Raw genomic sequence first — 8669 nt, forward strand, 5'->3', positions numbered from 1 at the left:
TGTGTGTGTGTGTGTGTGTGTGTGTGTGTGTGTGTGTGTGTGTGTGTGTGTGTGTGTGTGTGGGTGTGTGTGTGTGTGTGTGCGCTCTAGGGTAACAGTCTGCTGTAATAGAACAGACATAGGCTACATCTCATTCTATGTTCAAATATTATGTCAACTAAATGTTGTGTTTTAAAACAAAGTGTTAGGGTTATAAACAATGTTATTATATTAAGAATGCTTTTTTATAGCTGCATAGTTTTTACACTGAATCGTCATGGTTATATTAGGGAATTCAACCTCTTAAGATTGTGATTCTCAAGGCAGGACTGCATTTTCCCTCACCTATATCAGTGGTCCTCAACCTTTTCAGTTTGTGTCCCCCAAAATAATCATATTAGAACTGGGGACCCCCCAAAATAATCATATTTTTTTTATCTGGGGACCCCCCAAAATAATCATAATTGTAATGGGGACCCCCCACCCTGATAAGCACTTGGAATGTACTGTAGGAGTTACATTTTGTTTGACTCGGTTCCACAGATAAATATTGTGAAAATGTTTGCATTTCTTAGATTTTTTGACAATTTGGCCAATGTTTGACCCGTTAGTAAATGTGCTGATTACTTTTGATGCAATAATGGTCTTTTTTCTGTTTTTTGTTTTTGGTATTAAAAAGGTAAGGACCTTTTTAATTGTCACTTCACTGTCATGGACATTTTCTTTAAATTAGATTTTTTGCCATGGACATACATAATAAGTGGTCAACAATAATGCAGCTATGATTCAAAGACAGAAAAACACTGACAACTAAAGTTACCTATCTGCCTCTGCCCCCCCCCCCCTCTCTCTCTGTCTATTTTTCTGTCTATTTCTGAAAAAACATACGTTTGTATTGCCAAAGCAAAAGTGGAACAAAATCAAAACAAAACAATGTATGTACAATTAAATAAGGTGTGTTCTATCTCTCTCTGTTCTAGCTCAGTGGTTCTCAACCTTTTCAGGCCACGGCCCCCAAAATAATCATATTTGAACTGGGGACCCCCAAAATAATCATATTTGAACTGTGTACCCCCCCAAAATAATCATATTTGAACTGCCCCCACCAAATAATCATATTTAAACCGGGGACCTCCCAAAATAATCATATTTGAACTGGAATTGTATGAGTTAAGGCATTACATTTAGATTTCACTCGGGTCCACACAGAAATGTAGTGAAAGTAGCCGATCTACTGTACAAGCTCACCGCCCTCCAAGGCGAGGCGGTGAGCTTGTAGATCTGCTATTTTCCATATGTTTCTTTCTTACATTATTTGACAATTTGGCCAATGTTTAACCAGTTTTTATAGTCTAGTTTGATGATTACTTTTGATATAGTAATGCTCTTTTTTAATTTGTTTTGGTATTTTTGGTAATTAGGTATCAAAAGTCCTTAAATTGTCACTTTACTGTCATCTGGAGTCGACCCCCCCAAAAAATCATGTGGGGACCCTCACCCGACCCACAGGTCTCTCTCTCTCTCTCTCTCTCTCTCTCTCTCTCTCTCTCTCTCTCTCTCTCTCTCTCTCTCTCTCTCTCTCTCTCTCTCTCTCTCTCTCTCTCTCTCGACATTGAGCAGCAGATACAGTAACCTACTCCATATTACTATACCATGTGCCCAATAGCCAGCGGCAGTAGGCTACATTTATGTAAACAAAACCTATATCAGCCATATGCTCTCCTGCGGAAGGGACTCTTTGGGATTATATTGAAAAAAAGCTGTAAATCTTGCTTGTACTCACCCAATAATTAACTTGGGGTCAGCTAATTGTCCTCTAGTTTCATATCCATTTGACATTTAAAGGCACAAAATGTGCATTTAGTAAAATATCTCCACTTTCCCACGAGATTGACGTTGTTGGTGCAGACACCTTGTCGTGTTGTGCAAGCCTGCAGGTCTGCAGGTGCAACCTATTAGGCTGTTCATGATGCTAAAACCAAATAAAATTCAGAAAAGATTGGATCAAGTGTATCTAGAGTATACATGTTTTTATTTACATTATTATGGAGAAAATCATATTATAAAGAAATATTTATGAAAAATATTTTTTGAAAAGATATATATATATATATATTTTTTTTCTTTTTTACTGAAGTAGCCTATTTGCCACGGACATAGACGAGTCTCACCACGACCCCTTCAAGATTTTTCAAAAATAGCATATCTACAAGCTCATATAGCTCTTGTAGATCTGCTATTTCTGAATAGCCAAAGTATAAAATGATGGTTAACTAAAATAATAAAAAAATAATAAATAAAGTTAACTAAAATGTAAAATGACACAGATGCGTCTTAATGGCTTAACAAGCAGGCTTTTTATACTGTCTCTGTCTGGTGTAAACCTCATACAGTACCTATGTCCAAAACCTATGTCCTATGTTTCTTTCCAGGATTTAATTTGCAGAAAGCTGCAAAAGTAGCAGATCTACAAGCTCAAAATGTGTGCATTTCGATCTTATGGATCTGCTACTTTGTATGCTTTTGTGCGGTGCTGTAATATCAAGTATTGCATTAATTTACGGGGAAAAAAACACAAAAGTTAAGAATATGGAGATAGGAGGTTTCTGCCTGACAGCAACGATATGAAAAGGACAAATGTAACAAACATCATGATGCTGTTAAAGAATTTAATCAAATTGTTTTAAAGATTATTCTCTGACAATTCTCTGTTGTAGTTGTCTGTGGATTGAAGGGAAAAACATGAGATTCCTCGTTCACTATCTTGCTATTTGTTCTTTGGTAAATAATTTCTCTATATAATTTAATATTATCATTTCCACTAAATTTCCACAGTTGTCATCACATTTTCCCATTGTCAGACAACCCTGAAATAAATCTATTATAACTCTCTTTTTCTAGACTTTATGGTCAATATTCAGTTATTGGAATGAAGAGCTTTTCATAGCTTATATTTCACACTAAAGCCAAAGAGAAAATACAATAAAAATATGAAACTTGGTGTGATTGTCATATAAAATGCATTATTTATTGCACAACATATTACAAACTTAAACTACCAGCCTACTTATACAACCGTTAGTTTACTTTAAATAAAATATGAAAGCATACTCAATGTACAAAAGAGAGAGAAAACAATTTTTTTTTCTTCTTTTTTTCCCTTCTTTTTTTTGTGGGGCTCCCCCAAGTGCGGGGCCCTGTGCGGCCACACAGTTCGCACACCCCTTCCTGCGGCCCTGCCCCTAAACTACCAAAACCACAATTATAAACTAAACTAAACCAAAACAAAGCTCATAAATTTTAATAACGGTCATCTCCCACACAGAGCGAGAGCGAGAGAGATCCAGCCTCTTGTTGTCCTGCTCAGATGGGGAACCTGTGAGAAGATGTAATGATGTGTAACTTAAGCTAATTCCCTTCATAACTGTAATTGCAGGAAAGTCAAAGTGAATGTTTTTCTTTTTCTTTTCTTTTTCAACAATAGTGTTTTGTTTTAAAATACTTTCGTACAGACAAACTCATGGATTCTCCTCAGGACCACCCTGGTGTTCCATGGGTTGTTGTTGGGGTCCTGGATCAGGCTGGAAGTCCAGGTGAAGTTTAGCCTGATTCTCAGTGAGTGAGGTCTATGAGCCAGGTTAGGTGATGGTGTCATCTGTAGCATCCTGTGTGAGAAAATGTAGTGATGTCTCCATCTAGTGGCCAAATCTAGTGGTTTGTGTTGCACCCTGCTGTCAGCTCTGTCAAGAACAGGTCTCCCTCTGGGACTCTGGGACTTCATGTGGCCATGTAGTGCAGGAACAAACCCTCAAAAATAGCCTTAGTTTTTCAGATACCCCTACCCGGGGTAGAACAAAACGGGACATCGTTTTTTTTCATATCTTTAAGATGTCCCCTTCATGAAAGGTCTACAGGTAGTGTCACTACATCCCAGAACAATCAGAATGCCAATATGTGGTTCTATTGTGACTCAGCAGCCTTTTATATAAGGCCTTAAATAGGCAGAAATAGACAAAAGTTTTTTTCTGAGCAATATTCACTTGTGATTTGGTCCTAAATCAATACTTATAATCACCAATTTTAATGTCCACTATCCTATACATTGCATGCACGTTGTCGTGGTAATTGGTTTTGGTATTTTGAATCTATTAAGTCGTCTAGATCCAAGGTGTTGTTTTAAATATGGTTACCCACTAAGCTACTGCTCTAACAACTCAGAATCAGAATAAACTTCATAGTCACATCAAACAATTAGACCTACAGGTGTAAAAGAGAATACGTTTTAGTGTGATGCTCTTGACATTACTGTCACAGGAGGAGAGAATAGAGAAGAAAGGAACACACACAGAACAGGTCAAATAACTGGAAGACAGTCAAATCAAAGATACAAAGTCTGATCCAGTATACAATATCAGTGTTTGAAGTGCATGGAACCTAAAATATACAGTAGGGACTGGGACCCTCAAATAACCTACTTTTGTGATAACAGTTTTTGGTTGGTTTCTCTACTTACTATTCATATGTTTCTGCCAATAAATCAAGTGTGTCAAGTGTATACATTTCAAAGAGGACAAGGTTATGGATGACATTTCTTCCCCCAGATAATTAGGGAAGGAGCAGATCGTTCCTGTGGATTTTCTTTAGAACATTGTTCAGAATCGTCTTAAGTGGTTCGAGATTATTAGGGATGATGTACCTCTGCAAGAGCAGATCGGCGATGACATCCCTTCCCTTTTCTTCCGTCACCTCAAACTTTTGGAGTGGATTCTTGAGTGGAAAGTTGCCAGGCTCTCGCAGATTCCACTTGAATGCTGCAAACTCTTCATTGTCCAGCTCTTTCAGAATTCGAAGGATCCGTTCTCTAGCACTTTCATCATCAAAAGGAAGTGACGCCATGGTTGATTCCTGTTACAAACAGACAGTGGTGTAAAGTAACTACGTACATTTACTCAAGTACTGTACTTGAGTAAGCAAAATTCTGAGGTGCTTTTAGTTTACTGGAGTATTTAAAAATGTCAGTCCTTTTACTTCTACTCCACTACATCTCAGAGGAAAATATTATACTGTTACTCCACTACAATTATTAGACCACTTTAGTTACTAATTAATTTATAGATTTAGATTATTATTACAAAACATACATTAACCACTTCAGCTATATGTCGGCCATTTGAAAATAGCCGATCTGCTATTTTCTATTTTTTAATTTTAATGCATTTTATACATTTTTATAAATTTGTAAAATGGGACATTCTGCATAATGAGTATACTTTTTACTTTTGGTACTTAAGTATATTTTGATGCCAATACTTTTGTACTTTTACTCAAGTGCATTTTGAATGCCGGACTTTTACTTGTAGCAGAGTATTTTTACATTGCAGTATTGATACTTTTACTTAAGTAAAGAATGTGAGTACTTTTTTCCACCACTGCAAACAAAGGATGTTTAACACAAGTGTGAAGAGACTAAACACAACTTCAGGATCTGGTAATCTTGAAAAGTCTGAATGTGGATCAGGGTGATCCTGAATTTATTTGAAATACCCGGACAAAATGTATCTGTATTGTCTGATCCTGGATCACAGAATATAGGATTTCAAAATCTTATTCGATCAGATAAGGATTAATATATTTAAACTCGTGGGCCACACATTAATGTGATATATCTTCTACATTCAGTTGGTCAAAACCCATTCAAATTCAAGTAAAAACTGATATACTATTATATGTTTTATTATAGGCATATCTGTCATGTAAAGCTGAATTTGAAAACTCTGAAAAATTATAAATAGCAAAAACTAAATAAAATATAATTTTTAAATATACACACACACACACACACACACACACACACACACACACACACACACACACACACACACACACACACACACACACACACACACACACACACACACACACACACACACACACACACACACACACACACACACACACACACACACACACAAGAATGTTTCACAGAGACTTACGTAGTGTGTGTGTGTTGAAGAAACCGACCCAGGATGTCTTTACTGATGTGTCTGTCATGAACAAATCAAACACATCATCCATGTTAACATTGATGACACTTTAACTCCTCTCTCATAAAAGTAATGCAACAATAGACTAAAAATCACAACGTGATAAATGTGTTATTTTGTCACATCAATACATAGCCTAGAGGTACTGCAAAACTTTACAAATAATATGCAATAAAGTACAAGATCATCCAGATTAACATTCATGGTGCTTCAACTCGTATACAAATTAAATTAAATAAAAAGGGAAGATATTAGTTTAGCTCAATAGATAGCAAGTTTAGTCAAAAACAACGTCATAATAGCCAGTGTATGAAAAGATACACGTTGACACGTGCAACCAGAATATCATGAATAACAAAAGTATACAATATTGAATGATTAGACATTCTTATTTTAATTGTGTTACATGAAACAGAGTATGACACTCACCTGTCTGGAGGAAATAATAAAGGAAGGGAGATGAGGATGTGGAGGACTTTTATTGGGAGCAGAAGGGGAGGGGCTGAAGTAATCTGTTACTGAACTTTAGTCCCTAACCCTAAACAAACAACTCACCCTCACCCACATGCCTTACAATTCGAGTTGTGTGTTTGTGTCAACTGTTCTGGGGGGGGGGGCGCACATTTACTGTGGGCACCGTCAGGATTGGTGCCAATGTCTGCCGGTCTCTGCACAAACATATACAGTACTTATGTGTAATCATTGTAATCAAATGCCCTTCATGACAGTTACTCTATGCATTAAATGTATTGATTTATATTTTAGAACAGATGGCCTCAGTTTAAAGTTTGCTCCATGTCCTAATCTTTGAAGCTGAATGTTATTGTATCTTGACAAAAAGGTCACAGTTGATGGCCCTGGATCTGAGAATTTGTACCAAATAGATTTTCTTCATCACCAAAGTACATTAAGAACTGGAATATAATTCATGTGATCTGAGTGATTACTGACATTGACAATGCAGATGAGATTGCCCGAGTCTTGGACACAGCAGAGAATGTAAGGGAACTACTACTGGCAGTAGAAATGGAGTGCAGGAAAATCGGCCTCAAGCTCAATGCCAAGAAAACTAAAGTATCGGTATTTAACACAGAGGACATCATTGCCACTGCCGACGGGACAGTGCTCGAGGTAGTCAAGGACTTCAAATGACTTTTACTTTTAGTTGTACTTTAAGTATTTTTAAAAGCATGCACTTTTGAATACTTAAGTATATTTAAAAGCAATTACTATTTTACTCTTACTTGAGTAACATTTTGACTGAGCTACTTTTACTTGTAGTGGAGTAAATTTGACCAGTAGTATCTGTACTCAAGTACTGGGGTTGAGTCCTTCGTCCACCTCTGGTCAAATTAATAGCATAGCTCTTAGAATGCCTACGGCCTCCTACACATCATACTCTATTTTTCTTCAGGTACCTTCCTCAACAGTTCAATTTGTTCTCACTTGATTATATCACATGTTTCTCTAACTAAAAGATCATCCAGTTTGTCTCTAAAAAATGATATGGCTTAGTAACTAACTGACCATCCATAATTACTCCACCCTAATGATTTACACTTATTCAATTCTCACTTTCCACTGTTTAACTATTATTATCTTGCCATTAATTTACCCCCTCTTTCTGTCATTAGAAAGTGTCCTTGTTTAACCTATCTGTATCTCACTTGTACTTGGGGCCTTCCTGTTAGTCCATGAGCCAGACAAGATTTCATTATCAAACTAGAAAAAGTGCTCCTCAGAGCAGAGGTCTCCGCCAGGTCAGGTAGGTTATTGTGGAATATGAAATATCGGACAGATCCGCCTTGATCACATGACTATAGAGATACTGTGTAGCGATTTGCGGGACGTTTGGATAATATCCAAAAAATGGGTTTTGCACAAATCGGCCTCCTGGTGGCGCTATAACAGGCCCATGGGAAAAATGTGGGGCAGAGGTTCTGAATTGGCATCCAGGGAGTGTATGTGCACAGTTTCGCAGCGACCGGTGCTATTAGCTAATTAGCTAATACTTGTTCACCTTAACGGAAACCACAACTCTTGAAACTAACAAATGAGTGGGGCAGTGTGAATTAACACAGGATTGACCCTGGTAGCATATCAATGGTACACATGTGTTACGTGTTATTAAGCTACTACTATTTTTCAACCACATCTAATGAGACAAGACATCAGTTGAATGAGTTTGGGAACAGACCTACAGTAAGTGAAGAAAGGGAACTTGGAAAGACACTTTCTGACAAACTATAAGTCATTTGACTAGACATTTCCAGCAGAGCCCGGTGGGCCGACCAATAATGGGCCGGCGGCCAGCCAGTTATTATTTATTTTATTTTATTTATTTATTTTTCTTCTTTTTTTTTATTGCCCCCATCTTAGGATAATTACAACAACATGGCTATTCCCTGATGGTGCCACACTGCTGCCATCATAATCACACACTATCTGCCTTTATTTTTGCCACAGTCATACAACATTAGCAGTCAATAGTATTACTATAAACAGATGTAAACCTAAACATACACTAGTAAAAAGAATAGAATAGTAAATTGTGCATTTATACAGCACCTTCCTCGAACAGATGATCACAATGAATGACTGAGATAAAAGTCCCTTTTTAAAGGCCAGTCTATTAGGCATCAAAGC

At 37.1% G+C, this 8669-nt stretch overlaps 1 long non-coding RNA gene across 2 annotated transcripts in view; it reads right to left on the reverse strand.

The window, feature by feature from the left end:
* LOC308105332 overlaps positions 1-6525 on the reverse strand; it is a 64924-nt gene extending 58399 nt beyond the window's left edge. Inside the window, exons 1-2 of one of the 2 annotated variants that reach the window (XR_013934897.1) lie at positions 6453-6525; positions 5973-6023 (exon numbers count right to left, since the gene is read on the reverse strand). This is a non-coding gene — a long non-coding RNA (uncharacterized lncRNA). The other variant, XR_013934898.1, reaches the window with a different exon arrangement.
* Between the last annotated feature and the right edge of the window lie 2144 nt (positions 6526-8669).

The sequence above is a fragment of the Gymnoscopelus braueri genome, assembly GCF_963280865.1.
Source record: "Gymnoscopelus braueri genome assembly, chromosome: 17".
NCBI classification, from domain to species: domain Eukaryota; kingdom Metazoa; phylum Chordata; class Actinopteri; order Myctophiformes; family Myctophidae; genus Gymnoscopelus; species Gymnoscopelus braueri.